The sequence below is a fragment of the Tursiops truncatus genome, chromosome 8 (genome assembly GCF_011762595.2).
Source record: "Tursiops truncatus isolate mTurTru1 chromosome 8, mTurTru1.mat.Y, whole genome shotgun sequence".
NCBI lineage: Eukaryota > Metazoa > Chordata > Mammalia > Artiodactyla > Delphinidae > Tursiops > Tursiops truncatus.
Genome location: NC_047041.1, coordinates 82,459,394 through 82,474,038, shown reverse-complemented (window position 1 = coordinate 82,474,038; position 14,645 = coordinate 82,459,394). Strand labels below are relative to the sequence as shown.

General features: G+C 36.1%; 1 long non-coding RNA gene across 2 annotated transcripts in view; it reads left to right on the top strand.

Moving 5' to 3' along the window:
- Window positions 1-14,645, top strand: part of LOC109552247 (uncharacterized) — a 185,480-nt gene that overhangs the window by 74,042 nt on the left and 96,793 nt on the right. For both annotated transcript variants that reach the window (XR_002179045.3, XR_002179044.3), the window contains exon 3: window positions 13,617-13,862. This is a non-coding gene — a long non-coding RNA (uncharacterized lncRNA). The remainder of the gene's footprint in view (window positions 1-13,616; window positions 13,863-14,645) is intronic.

Sequence of the window (14,645 nt, the reverse complement as noted above, 5' to 3'; positions counted from 1 at the left end):
TGAATTCTTGACCTCCAAGCTATGCATTTTTGCTTCAAGATGGTTATACTGTGTTTACAGCTTTGTTAATGAGGGATGGCCATTTTCTTAAGAAAGATTAGAGCAATTTGACTTCCTGCTGGACACAAGATGTGTGTTTTTTCTTAGTAGCCAATGTCTAAAGACTATAAAATGCCAGCAAAATCATTCATGAAGGTGGCTCTGACAGCCATCCTCTGAATGAGTTCAGTGCTAGACTGTTCTCTTGCTTTGTTTGTTCATTCAAATGAGCCTTTAAAAAGTTGCATATATTCCTTTAAATACTGACTTCATAGAGAGGGTAGGAAGAAGTAACATATTTAAGTAATTCATTTTACTTACTGCTCTTTGTGATGTTTTGCCTGGGAATTTGCATACAATATGCATAATTAATGTGTCATAGAGCTAAAATAATTTCTAAAGTTTCTAGTTTCAGGTTAATATATTTTATAATAAAAAATAAATTATAAAAAATCAATTAAATGATTATTTGAGTCATAACCAGCTCTAAGATACCCAAAGTGTCAGATTAGTTAAAATACTTCCTGGAGCATAAATTAAGCATTTTAGGAAATGGCATTAATTCTGTTAGACTCATTCAAGATAATATTTCAGCAGATTAATACTCTGTGATTCCAAAAAGCCCAAAACATCTGATATTTCTAAAAGTTCTGGGCATAAGCCTGAGCTGTAAATAGGCTTGATTCTTATATGATCACTTAGCTTCATGCTATTCCCTGGCCCTTGACTGGCCCCAACCCTGACCAGGTATTATCTGCACCTTGGCTTTTGGTCTCCAAGGGACCAGATGAATGAAACAGAATGAATTGCTTATGCAAATTTATCACCACTTCCAAAACAGAGAGCATCCCGCCCCCAACACATACCCCTTTGTTAGTAAATTCAGCAACTATTCTTAGAGAGCAATTGACAGAAAATATTAAAATGTATATAATGTGCTAAAATTTAGCCTTTGTTTACTTAAACGTTATTCAACCTAAGTATAAAACACACTGCTAGGGCCCTTTAAATTTTTTTTGGTTAGACTTTTAATTCAACTATAAAGACAGTTCAAGTGAGAAACTTCAGCGCGTTGATTTTGTTCTTTGAGTCATTGCACTGTAATTAGTTGAGTTGTGTTTTAAATGCAGCACAAGAACATCTTTCTTGTCTGTTTGTGTCAGAAAAAAATGACTAATGAGCACTTATCAAAAAGATGAACATTTTTTCATTAGATTAAGTACAATCAAAACAGATTTATAATGTACTATTATGTTTCAGCTTGGAATAAATTGAGTAAAATAGCTAATATCTTCACAGCTTCCTGAGAATTTCTTTGCACGGCAGGCTCCTCCTCCCCCACACATTGAGACTTCAGGAAAGTGCCCATTTGTGGCAACTTTCTCTGTGGAGTCAAGACACATTCGCAAAGGATTTAGAACGCCCTTATTATTATTTGTAAAGTCTGAATATTTGTGAAGCACTTGTCAAAATTGATTTCCTTTGGATTATGCCAGTGCGCTTAATGACATAGTTCTTTAAAGTTGTTTTAAGAAGTGACTTCCCCCCGCTTTCTCTTAGTGGTCAGTCAGAATGCCAGCTGGTACTCAGTACCACGCAGAGCACTCTTCTATTTTGAGATTTTTGTATTTGCTCAAGTGGATGAATTTTAGCCTGTGTGTTACCAAGAGGTGCAGACGATGAAGGTTGATTCCTTGGGAAAGTTTCAAGTAAAGATGTTTAAGTTAAGAAACGTCTCTTTTTAAATGTCACTTGGATGGCAGTTTATTTTCAGGTCATCAAAGATTCTAAGTAATTACTTGCTCTTCTACTACGTGAGAATTAAAGTCCATCTTTGTCAGTGCCTGCTTGGGGCTGTATAATTATGTATATATCCACAAAGCAACCAATATAACAAGGCCTTATGTGGATAAAGAAGAACCTTGACTCCCTCAAGCTTTCTGAGTTTGCATAAGGGTGAATGGACAAGAGATAAATTCCTTGTATGTATATGAAGGAAAAGTAAATTGTTGTGGCCACTAGAGTCTTAACTTAGTGTAATCATAATTTTTGTTTACATTGCACACTTTTTGGGAAAAAATATTAATTGAAGTATAACACATTTATAGATGAAAGAAGCTTGACGAATTTCGACAAAGTAATATACCCATGTAAATGCCACCCAGACCAAGGTATAGGACATTACTAACCCTACAGAAGCCTTCTTTATGTCCTTTCCCTGTCGTTATGCCCCACCCAAAAGTGAACATCATTCTGATTTCTATCATCATAGATTACTTCTGATGTTTTGGAACTTTATATACATGGAATCATACAGCAGCTACTCTTTCGGCTTCTTTCCCTAAAAATTATGTCTGTGAGATTTATTAATGTGATTGTGTGTAGCAGAAAGTCTTTTTTCAAGGTTGTATAGTATTCTGTTATAGGAATATACACTTTTTAAAAGTACATTTATTTATTTATATTTTTATTTTTTTGGCTGTGTTGGGTCTTCGTTGCTGCACGCGGGCTTTCTCTAGTTGTGGTGAGCAGGGGCTACTCTTTGTTGAGGTGCATGGGATTCTCATTGCTGTGGCTGGCTTCTCTTGTTGTGGAGCACGGACTCTAGGCACATGGGCTTCAGTAGTTGTGGTACGCGGGCTCCGTAGTTGTGGCACATGGGCTTAGTTGCTCCACGGCATGTGGGATCTTCCCGGAACAGGGCTCGAACCCTTGTCCCCTGCATTGGCAGGCAGATTCTTAACCACTGCGCCACCAGGGAAGTCTGAATATCCACTTTTTCTTCATCCATTCTACTATTGATGAATACTTGTGTTGTTTTCAGTTTGGGGCTATTATGAGCAATGCTGCTATGGATGTTCCTGTATGTGTTTTTGGGGGGACATATATATGCATTTTTATGGACTATATACCGAGGAGTGGAATTGCTGGGTCATAGCACATGCAGTTGTACAATTTTAGTAGATATTGTGAAATAGATTGCTAAATTTTGTCCACCAATTTACACTTCCACCAGCAGAGTATGAAAGTGCTAGTTGCTCCACATCCTCATCAACAAAATAAAATTTTAGCCATTATGAGGGTTTAAATGGGAAATAATTATGGTTTTAATTTACATTTCCTTGATGGTTAATGATATTTAGTACCTTTTATTACACTTATTGGCCAATTGGATATCGTCTTTCATTATGTCCCTATTCAAATCTTTAACTTATTTATTTATTTTTTAATTTGGGTTGTGTATTTTTTTTTCTCATTGATTTGTAGGGGTTCTCTATATATTGTGGATATTAGTTCTTTTTGGATATGTGTAGTGCATACCTTACTGGTGTCCTTTGATAAACTTAAGTTCTTAATTTTAAAGAAGTTAAGTTTATTAATCTTTTATAATAAGAGATTTTTGTATCCTGTATAAGGGATTATTTTGCTTACCCCAATGCTAAAAATGTAGTCTGTATTACTTTCTAGAAACTTTATTGTTTTTCCTTTTACATTTAGTTCTGTAATTCATATAGAATTGAATTGTGTGCATGTTTTGAGGTGGGATAAAGTTTCATTAAAAAATATAAATTATTAAAAATATTATCCTTTCCCCCATTGCATTCCAGTGGCACATTTTTCATAAATTGCATGGTCTTATATGAGTGGCCTGTTTCCTAGACCCTGTTTCATCAATATATTTGTCTGTCCTGTGCCAATACCACTGTTTTAATTACCCTATACTTTATAATAAATCTTAATATTTGGTAATGTAAATTCTTCAACTTTATTCTTTTTCATGTTTGTTTTGACTATTCTAAGTCTTTTACAGTTACATGTAAAATGAATGATCAATTTATTAGTTTTCATAGAAAAGCCAGCTAGGGTTTTTATTGCCTTGAACTTACATCAATTGGGAAGAACTGATATCCTTCCAGTACTTAGTCTTCCAGTACACGGATGTGGTATATCCCTCCATTTATGTCATTCTTAATTTCTCTTAGCAGTGTTTTGTAGTTTTCAGTGTACAGGTCTTGCACATTTTTGACTAGTTTTGTTCCTAGGTATCTGGTGTTTTTGATGCTAGATATTCTTAGGTAGCTTATGTTTTACTAATGTAAATGGTATTGTTTTAAAATTTCATTTTCCAATTGTTTAGTGTTAGTATCTACAAATACATTTTTAAATATGATTTTTAAGGGACTTCACTAAATTCACTTTTTAATCCTTTATTTGTAGATTATTTTGAATATTTTAGGCATATACTCATAGCATTTGTGAACAATGGTGATATTTTTTCTTAAAATTAAAAACAATAAATTTATTTTCCTTGGGCCACAGTACAGTGTTTAATAGAAGTGATTGCAGACATCCTGATTTCATTCCCAATTTCAGTGGAAAAGCTTTCACTATTTTACCATTAATATATTTAATGCAGATTTTATAAAAAGATATTCTTTATTAGTTAAGGCAGTTCCTTTTATTCCTACGTTGTTAGGATTTTTAAACACCACAAATGGGCGTTGAATTTTATCAAATGCTTTTTTTCATATATTCAATGACTATATAACTTTCCTTATTTAGTTAGTTAATGGGGGTAAATTATATTGATGGACGTTCAAGTTTTAAACCAGCTTAGTATTAGTGTTATAAATTAAGTTGGTTGAGGCCTATTCTTTTTATATATCACTGGCTTTGATCTGCCAATATTTAATTTGATTTTGCCAAATTATTGCATCTATGTTTATAAGAGAGATTGGATTTATACTCTTCCTTTCTTGTAATACTTTTTCTTTATTGATAAGTTTTGGTATCAAGGCTGTACAGGCCTCATAAAATGTGTTCAGAAATGACTTCACTTTATTTGTTCTTTGGAATAATTTGTATAAGATTGGTGGTAGTTCATGAAATGTTTAAAGAATTTACTGATGAAGCCATTTGATCCTGAAGTTTTCTTTGTGGACAGGCTTTAATTATAGATTCACATTTTAATGGATATAGGACTATTTGAATTTTCTGTTTCTTCTTTTGTCAGTTTTGGTAAGTTAGTATTTTTTAAAGTATTTTTAAATATGAATTTGTCCATTTCATCTAAATTATCAAATTTATTGATCTAAAGTTATTTATATCATCTTATCTTTTTGATACCTGTGATATCTGTAGTGGTGTCCCTTTTTCATTTCTTATATTGATAATTTGTCCCCTCTTTTCTTTCTACAGTCTTACTGGGGTTTTTATGAATTTTGTTTGTTTTGTTTTATTTTCTCAAAGAACAAACTTTTGGCTTTATTGTATTTTCTACTGTAGGGATTGACAAAATATGGCTCATGGGTCAAATCTAACCCATTACCTGTTTTTGTAAATATAGTTTTATTGTAACACAGCTATTTCCATTCATTTATGTATTGTCTATGCCTGTTTTTGGATTACAGTGGCAGAGTTGAGTAGTTGTGACATATTTTATGGCCCACAAAATTTAAAATACTTACCATTTGTCCCTTTATAGAAAAAATTTACTGACTTCTCCTCTATTATTTTTATGTCTATTTTATTGATTTTTGTCCTTATCTTCATTATTACTCTCATATCCTTTCTTTTAGTTTAATTTGCTGCTCTTTTTCAAGCTTGTTGAGATGGATCCTTAGATCATTCATTTTCATCCTTAGATTTTCATTTAACTATTGTATTTTCTCTAACTGCAAGTTAGGTATATCCCACAAGTTTTTATATGTCATATTTTTATTACTGTTCTATTGAAAATGTTTTCTTATTTTCCATTGTGATTTCTTATTTAACTTTATTAATTGATTTTCAGGCTTTTGGGGAGTTTTAAAATTGTGTTTTTGTTGTAGTTATTGTTATTGATTTTTAGATTAATTCCACTGTGGTCAGAGAATAGACTCTGATTTTAATTCTTTAAAATTTGTTCAGATTTGTTTTATGACCCAGTATATGCTTTATTTTGGTAACTTCTATATGTACCTAAAAATAATGTGTATTTGGGCTTCCCTGGTGGCGCAGTGGCTGAGAATCTGCATGCCAATGCAGGGGGACATGGGCTCGAGCCCTGGTCCGGGAAGATCCCACGTGCCGTGGAACAACTAAGCCCATGCGCCATGACTGCTGAGCCTGCTCTCTAGAGCCTGTGAGCCACAACTGCTGAAGGCTGTGTGCCTGGAGCCTGTGCTCCACAGCAGGAGAAGCTGCTGCAATGAGAGGCCCATGCACCGCAACGAAGAGTAGGCCCTGGTCACCTCAACTAGAGAAAGCCCGCATGCAGCAACGAAGACCCAACACAGCCGAAAATAAATAAATAAAATAAATAAATTTATTGGAAAAAAAACCAATAATGTGTATTCTACAGTCAGTGGGTCCTGTGTTAAGTTTTTAATCATGTTGTTCTAATTTTCTATAGATTATTTTCTGCTTCTTCTTTGAGCTATTGAGAGAGGTGTGTTAGAGCTGTGCATTGCAATTGGGAATTGGTTTATTACTCCTTTAGTTTTGTTAGTTTTTACTATATTTGAGTCTGTGTTATGAAATCTTTGTTGAATTGACCTTTTTATCTTTACCGAAAGTTTCTCTTTTATATGTAGTATTACTTCTTGCCTTAAAATCTGTTTTGTCTGTCATTAGTATATCGTTTTGTCTGTCATTAGTATATCTCTACCAGCCTTTTTTCTTGTTCATGTTTGTATGTTTTCCATCATTTTACTACCAACTTTTCTGTGTCCTTATATTTAAGGTGTGTCTATTATAAATAACGTGTGGTTGGGTTTTAAAAAAATCCATTCTGACAGTCTATGCCTATTATTTGGAGTAGTTTGTTATAATTCATGTAATTATTGCTAAGTTTTATTCAAATCCACTATACTGTTTGTTTTTTGTTTGTTTCATCTATTTTTTGGTCCTTTCACCTGACATATTGTCTTCTTTTGGATTTGAAAAGTATCTTTATTGTTTAGTTTTCCCTTTGTTAATTAAATATTCTTTTTCTAATATTTTTCTGATTATCCTAGAGGTTACATCATGCTTCCTTGACTTATACTCAACCTTAAATTAGGATTGTTATCACTTACTAAAAAAAGAAAAGATCTTATAACACTATAACTGAATTTACCCTCCTATCTCTTTTGCTACTGTTCTGGGATATTTTAATTCCATATATATTTTAAATGCCACAAGATATTATTAATATTGTTTTAAGCAGTCATTATTAATTTAAATTTACCCATCTATCTACTCTTTCCATTGCTCTTTATTCTTTTCTGCATTACTATGCTTTCATTGAGGGTCATTTTCCGCCTATCTGAAGAGTGCCCTTCAGCATTTCCTAGTGTAGGTCTGTTTGGGATAAATTCTTTCAGTTTTTGTTAAAATGACTATTTATTTTGCTTTCATTTTTGACGGATGTTTTCTCTGGGTGTGGAATTCTAGCTCTGCAATCATTTACTTTAAGAATTTTAAAGGTGCCACTCTTTTGTCTTTTTTATTGTTTCCATTGAATAAGTCATCTTATTGTTGTTGCTTTGAAGGTAAAGTGTCTTTTATTTTTTTCCTGTATTTAAGATTGTCTTTGTCTTTGTTTTCAGCAGTTTTGTTATGTTTGGTTTTCTTTAATTTATCCAGCTTGTGTTCATAATGATTCTTGAATCTGTGGCTTCATTGCTTTCATTTTGGGGAAAATTTCTGCCAGTATTTCTTCAAATATTGCTTATTACCCATTATCTCTCTCTTTCCTACTTTTTAAAAAAGTAGTGTCCTATCTTTTGCTTATGTTTGTTTTGTATTTTAAAGTCTTATATCTGTTTGTGCTTCATTCTAAATATTTAGACTGATTTATCTTCCAGTTAATTAGTTCTCCCTTCTGTGACTAGTCTATTGTTTAACTGATCTATTGAATTCATAATATAATGATTGTATTTCATAGATTCCAATGCTCTGGTAAAATTATCAAATTTTTTAATCTGTTTTTTGAACATATTAGTGATAGCTTTTCAAGGTAACTTTTGATTTTTTTATAACTTCAAATTTACAGAAAACTTGTAAGAATAGCGGAAAGCATTACTTTATATCTTCTAACTAGATTCACCAATTTTTTACATTTTTGTCCTCATTTACTTTATCATCTTCCCCTCCATGCACATGTATTATCACCCCACCCACCCAACGCACACACGTTATTTCTTTCTGAACCATTTGGCAAGATGTTGCAGATGTCATCCTTCTTTATTCCTAAATTCTTCAGTTTGTATCTACTAAAAACAAGGAATTTCTCTTATACAACTAAAGTACAACTTCAAAATTAGAAAGTTTAATATTGATACAATACTGTTACCTGATCTACAGTCTAAATTACAATTTTATCAATTATTCCAATAATGTCCCTTCTAGCAACATCTTTTTCCCAGTCTAGTGTGTAATCTAGGATCATACATTGCATTTAGTTGTCATGTTTGTTTTGTCTCCTTTAATTGAAACAATTCTTCTTTATCTGTCTCTCATGATCTTGATATTTTTGAAGAGTACAGAACAATTACTTTGTAGAATGTTCTTTAATTTTGGTTTCTCTGGTGTTTCATCATGATTAGATTCAGATATTGCTTTGTTGGCAGAAATAACACAAAAGTGATACTGTGTCCTTCACAGTCCATCATATCAGGAGGCATTTGATGTTCATTTGCTTCATTATTAGTGATATTAACTTTGATAACTTGGATAAGGAGCTATCTTACCAGTATGAGCCAACATAAACGTACCATTATTAATTTGTAGTGAGTAAATAATTTGTGGGGAAATAGTTTGAGACAGTGCAAATAATCTGCTCCTCACCAAACCTGTACCCAGTATATTTTAGCATCTGTAAATGATTGTTGACTGAATCAATTATTACTATGATATTTGAATCAATTATTACTATGATATTTGCAAAATGATGATTTTCTAACTCCATTATCCTTTCTACATTTATTACTGAGCATACTTATGTAAGGGATAACTTTCCTTCACCCCCCTTTATTAATTTGGTAGATTTAATTCTTATTTAATTCAAAAGGTTATAATGCATTGATCTCATTTTGAAATTTGATGCTCAAATGTTTCAAATTGGCCGTTGGGAACTCACTCAAGCAGGCTCCATGAACTTTAAAAAATTTTTTAAATTAATTAATTAATTTTTGGCTGCGTTGGGTCTTTGTTGCTGCGTGCGGGCTTTCTCTAGCTGTGGTGAGCGGGGGCTACCCTTTGTTGCAGTGCGCGGGCTTCTCATGGCTGTAGCTTCTCTTGCTGTGGAGCACAGGCTCTAGGCGCGTGGGCTTCAGTAGTTGTGGCTCGTGGGCTTAGTTGCTCCACGGCATGTGGGATATTCCTGAACCAGGGCTCAAACCCATGAGCCCTGCATTGGCAGGTGGATTCTTAACTACTGCGCCACCAGGGAAGTCCCTCCCATGAACTTTTTTTTTTTTTTTTTTTTTTTGCGGTACGTGGGCCTCTCACTGTTGTGGCCTCTCCCATTGCGAAGCACAGGCTCCGGACGCGCAGTCTCAGCGGCCATAGCTCACGGGCCCAGCCGCTCCGCGGCATGTGGGATCTTCCCGGACCGGGGCACGAACCCGCGTTTGCTGCATCGGCAGGCGGACTCTCAACCACTGCGCCACCAGGGAAGCCCCTTCCCATGAACTTTTAACATGCCCATAATTCTTTGAACATTTCTTTACTTTCTGGCACAGTAAGATATTCCAGGATCATCTTTTACTTTATCTGTCCCATCATTAGAATCAGTTGTTTTCTTTAAGGAGCCCTGGTTCCTTTTTGTGGAAATGGGTATTTACAAACTAAGATCTGGGCGCTAAGTGCGCTGATTTTCTACTGGAGTGCCATTATGTCTAGCCTCAGCTGGGCTAGGAAATCTCTATCTCTGCCTCTAATCGAGGAGTTCATATTGATGCTCCCAGATCTAATCTAATACCAGAAGGTTCATTTTAGTCTTTTTCCTTTCCATATTTGTACGTCCTTTTTCCAAATGACAAACTTAGTTCACATTATCCTCAGTATATTTACTCACTTGCCCAGGCTTAGATTCACAGAAAGTGTTTCAGAATTGCTAACCCTACCACTATAAAAAATCATACTGACTAACCAGTGTTTAATACTTGTTAAAAGATTTTTGTTTTCAAACTGTGGGTATATAATGAAAACTCTGTATTCAGAAGTAATTATTTTTCCCTTCAGTGTTATTCATTTGAATTATAGGCTTATTCATTTATATTCCATTTTTGGTTTCTTTCCCCTCCATCTCTGTTAATTTAGCTTCATCATCTTCATCATCATCATTATTTTATGTATGTAAAGCATTAACATGCTTCCAAAACTCAAAATTACACAGAAATCTATATTGAGAGGAGGGTCACTTCCCCTTTCTCACCCCCTGCACCTTAATGCACCCTTATTAGTTTCTGGCTCATTCTTCCTGAGTTTCTTTTTTTTAAAATACAAATAAATACATTTATATTATCTTATTTCCTCTTCTTTCTTACATAAACGTATCGTACTATATATACCCTTTGGCACTTTGCTTTTATTGATTGACAGCAAATATATCCTGGAAATCACTCCATATCACATCTTCTATAGTTTTTATTTACAGTTGCATAATATACCATTGTGTGAATATACCATAGCTCATTCAACCAATCTCCTAAGTGTGTTTTTTCCCAGTATTTTTCAATCACAAATAGTGATGTACTTTGTTCGCATGTTTTGTTTTGTTTTGTTTTGTTTGTTTGTACATTCTTGAAGGTGTATCTTCAAGGTAAATGCTTAGATGCAATTCAACAGGTAAACTCACTTGTGGTTTTGTTACATACTGTCAAATTCTCCTCCCATAAAGGTGGGGGGACATTCCCACCATCAATGTATAAAACTCTCTTTCCTCATGGCTATGTCAAGAGAATGTGCTATCAAGCTTTGTAATTTTTACCAAATATAATCATTGAGAAATGGTATCTCAGCATAGTTATAATTTGCAGTTATAATTTCCATTATAACTGAAGTTGTCCATCTTTTCATATGTTTAAAGGTCATTTAAAATCTTTATTTGTGAATTGTCTGTCTGTGACTTTTGTTTATTTTTCTATTGGGTTTTTGATCTTTTTCCTCCTTCAGTTTTAGAGTTCTTTATGTGTTGGGCCTTTTATCTGTGATGTATATTATTCATAGTTATTTTTAAATCTGTGTGAGTCTGTGGGACTCTTTTTATTTTATTTTATTAAAAAAAAATTCCTCTGTTCTTCTTTCCTGGTTGGCCTGGTATTTTGAAACTCAGTCTGGGGTCTTTGCCCTCCTCCCTGGCAGCTCTAAAAGCTCATTTTTGGGTTCTCAGTGCAATGAGACTCCTGTTTCCTCCTGAGATTTTAGTCGTGTACAGTTGCTTCTGCTGGTTTCTTTGTTTTCTCTGAGCATGTGCAGCTTGTGAGTCAGCAAAGTCCTTGAGGGGAATCTGCCCTATTAGGCTCACTTCTCTGCAGCTCACTTTCTCCAGGATGTTGGCCTTTCAGTTCTTGTCAACTCTTCCAACACAGCAAGACCACTGCAAGCTGTAGGTTGCTGTTACCTCTTCAGCCTTTATTCCCCATGTGGTGAATTGGCAAGTGCCCTGATGAGAAACAGCAGAGGCCAGTGTGTTACCCTGTCCCTGGGGGTACAGACTGTAGAGTCCTGCTGCTGTGATTTTTTTCCTCCAGTGATCAAACAGCTCTTCTTTTATGTTTCATCTAGCTCCTGTAGTTGTTCTCAGACAGAGAGGTTATTCCGATACCGGTTATTCCATCGTAGCTGGTATTCCATTGCAGTCATCTTTCCCCTTAGCACATTTCATTAAATTTGTATGGAAATGAGAGAACACAGTCAAATTGACAAAGCATTTTAAAATTGACAAGGAAATGGGCCTGCTCGTACACTGCTGTGGAGGGTATGAATTGGTACCACCTTTCTGGAGGGCATTAACTTATATCAAAATCCTTAACAACTCACTTACCCTTTGACCCAGCAATTCTGCTTCTAAGTATTTATCCTAAGAAGATGATCGTGGATGTGTGCGAAGGTTTATTTACAATGCCATTTAACAAACTTGGAATCAAAATTCTCAATATGCAGCAAAAGAATATTTGAGAAATTTTGGTGCTTCAATATAATGGAATATAACAGAATCCAGCACTGCAAGTGATATAAGAGAATATTTAAGCATATTTAGACACTCTCTCTATTTAACGTTAGAGAGTATTGTTAAGCACAGGAGATTACAAAACAACATGAGCAGTACGGTCCTATTTAAGAATGTGTACGTAGATACATAAATATAAGACTGGAATAATGCACACAGAAGTGTCAATAGCTGGTATTGTTGGGTTGTTGGGGTTTTTTTCCCCTTTGTGCATAATCTAAACATTTTCCATAGGACATTACTTTTGTTCTAAAAGAAAACTAATGCACTTAAAAGAAAAAAACCTTATAGTTGATAGGCCCAATTGATAATATTTTCTGGTAAACATTTTACTTTATACTGTTTACCCAAACTCTATGCCCTTGGTGATGTTACAGATTTTGTCAGAAACAGTACCCTCCTTGAAATACTTTGTGGAATAGAGCACCCCCATACAAATACACTTTAAATTCCTACTAGTCAAATTCAAACAAAGGCTTCACTTGCTTCTGTCAATGTGTGCCAAAGCCTTTTAAAATAAGGAGTCCTTTTAAAAAGTAAGGGACTTCCCTGGTGGCGCAGTGGTTAAGAATCCACCTGCCAGTGCAGGGGACATGGGTTTGATCCCTGGTCCAGGAAGATCCCACATGCCGCGGAGCAACCAAGCCTGTGTGTCACGACTACTGAGTCTGAGCTCTAGAGCCCGCGAGCCACAGCTACTGAGCCCATGTGCCACAACTACTGAAGCTCACATGCCTAGAGCCTGTGCTCCGCAACAAGAGAAGCCACCGCAATGAGAAGCCTGCGCACCACAAGGAAGAGTAGCCCCCACTCGCCGCAGCTAGAGAAAGCCCGTGCTCAGCAACAAAGACCCAACGCAGCCAAAAATAAATAAATAAATAGGTTTGTGGCAAGGACCTGGATTATCAGGGAAGATTTATTTCCTAGCAGAAAAAAAAAATCTAATTTCCTTTTTTTTAAAATTTAATTAATTTATTTTTGGCTGTGTTGGGTCTTGGTTGCTGCGCTTGGGCTTTCTCTAGTTGTGGCGAGCGGAGGCTGCTCTTCGTTGCGGTGCTCAGGCTTCTCATTGCGGTGGCTTCTCTTGCTGTGGAGCATGGGCTCTAGGCACGCGGGCTTCAGTAGTTGTGGCTCGTGGGCTCAGTAGTTGTGGCTCACGGGCTTAGTTGCTCTGTGGCATGTGGGATCTTCCCAGACCAGGGCTCGAACCCGTGTCCCATGCATTGGTGGGCAGATTCCTAACCACTGCGCCACCAGGGAAGTCCCCTCTAATTTCCTTTTGAAACCAATGGCCAAAATGTAATGCAATTGCTTTTGTAAAACTAAAATCAAGATTTCTGGAGACCATTCTTATCCCTTATTGCTTTTTTTCTTGAAGGTACTCTCCAGGGCAGCAATTACCAGCCACGACCTTTTGGGTTTTGAGGCTGCTTCCTAGGAATATCCGTTCCTTGGCTACATCATCAGAGAATCAGAGAGTTGAGGATTGCCACCAGCACCACGAGGCCTATGGGTACTTCTTGCTCATCCAGACGAGGTGGCAGAACAATGACCAGCACGGCCGTGGGAACAATGCTGTGTACTACAGCTACCTAGACACGATCATCAACCCGTACCCGATGAGGTAGGTGTGGGTTTTGCAGCCCCCATCCTCATGTCACCCCTCTGGCATGCTCTCTGGTGGGAGTTCATGCAGGGGATTCCTCTAGTGTTTCTGCTAGTACACCTCCTTTGTTGAGCCAGATTATTCTGGAGAACAGCAGGACCGATAGGTTAGTGAGGATAGTGTCCTGCTGCTTCTGCAGTTGCAGGTGTTTGTCTGTCTTGGTCCTTTGCACTAAATTGTCAGTAAATGTGCAAGCTTTGAGTCTCAATTAAACAACTACACAACAAGCTACATAATATTCAAACCCTGAAGTTTGAGCAGACAGTAACTTCAGCCCTCAAGGCCTTTTTGTGAGAAAAGCAGCTGCTTCCCCCACCAAGGGCGCATAAGGGGGAGGAGAGAGAGTAGATGTTTATGATAGCCTCTGAATGCCGTGATGACACAGTTGCCATCGGAGGTGTGTTTGCAAGATTGGTTACTGTACGTTTGGTTAATATAATTGTCTGTGTGAAAGATTGAGCTGCACAGAGAGATCTGTGTAAATCCCAGCTCCACCTTGCATTAACTGTGCAGTGTGGATCAAATTATTTAACCTATTGCATCTTTTGTAAAAATAACTTGCATTTATTGAGAGCTCTCTCTTTGTTTGGCACTGTAAAGCCTTTACACAGCCTTTCTTGTTCAATCCTAAAACAACTTGATGAGAGAGTAGCAGATTGTTGGTCCACTGCCCAAACCTCCTTGCCTGTAACTTTCAGGGCACACTGGTCTGACCATCCGCTGTCAGCACCAGCATTTCTT